This window comes from Bison bison, unplaced genomic scaffold (assembly GCF_000754665.1).
Source record: "Bison bison bison isolate TAMUID 2011002044 unplaced genomic scaffold, Bison_UMD1.0 scf7180017864537, whole genome shotgun sequence".
Taxonomy (NCBI): Eukaryota; Metazoa; Chordata; class Mammalia; order Artiodactyla; family Bovidae; genus Bison; species Bison bison.
Window position 1 is genome coordinate 239944 of NW_011495085.1, and position 513 is coordinate 240456.

The following is a 513-nucleotide window of genomic DNA, read 5'->3' on the forward strand; positions in this document are numbered from 1 at the left end:
TGGTTCAGTGCAGTGCATGAGATGAGGGCTCAGTAGTGTTTGTGGAGGTTTGAACAAGGGGAGGACTCACCTTAGTTCAGGGGCAGGGAGTGAGTGTTTGGCTCAAGATTGTTTGCCAGGGGCTTGAACAAAGGCAAAAACCATCGTGGTTCAGTGCAGGGATGGAGATGTTTGCTCAGGAGTGTTTGCCAGGGATTTGAAGAAGGGCAGGACCCAGCCTATTTCCGTGCAGGGACCGAGATGTGGGCTCAGGAGTATGTGTTGGGTGACAAGTGCAGAACCTAGACTCGTTCAGTGCAGTGTCCGAGATGTCGGCTCAGGAACATTTGCTGGTGGCTTCATCAAGTGCTTGGCCAGCCTAGTTCAGTGCAGTGACCGATATGTGGGCTCAGGAGTATGTGTTGGGGGATCTAACAAGGACATGACCTAGACTGGTTCAGTGCAGGGACTGAGATGTAGATTCAGGAGTATTTCTCAGCGTCTTGAACAAGGGCAACATCCAGGCGTGTTCAA

General features: G+C 51.7%; 1 protein-coding gene across 1 annotated transcript in view; it reads right to left on the reverse strand.

Annotated features, from left to right (window-relative positions):
* The window catches only part of LOC104982682 (heat shock transcription factor, Y-linked-like), a 52718-nt gene that overhangs the window by 37851 nt on the left and 14354 nt on the right, over positions 1-513 (reverse strand). The gene's annotated exons all lie outside the window — the stretch shown is intronic.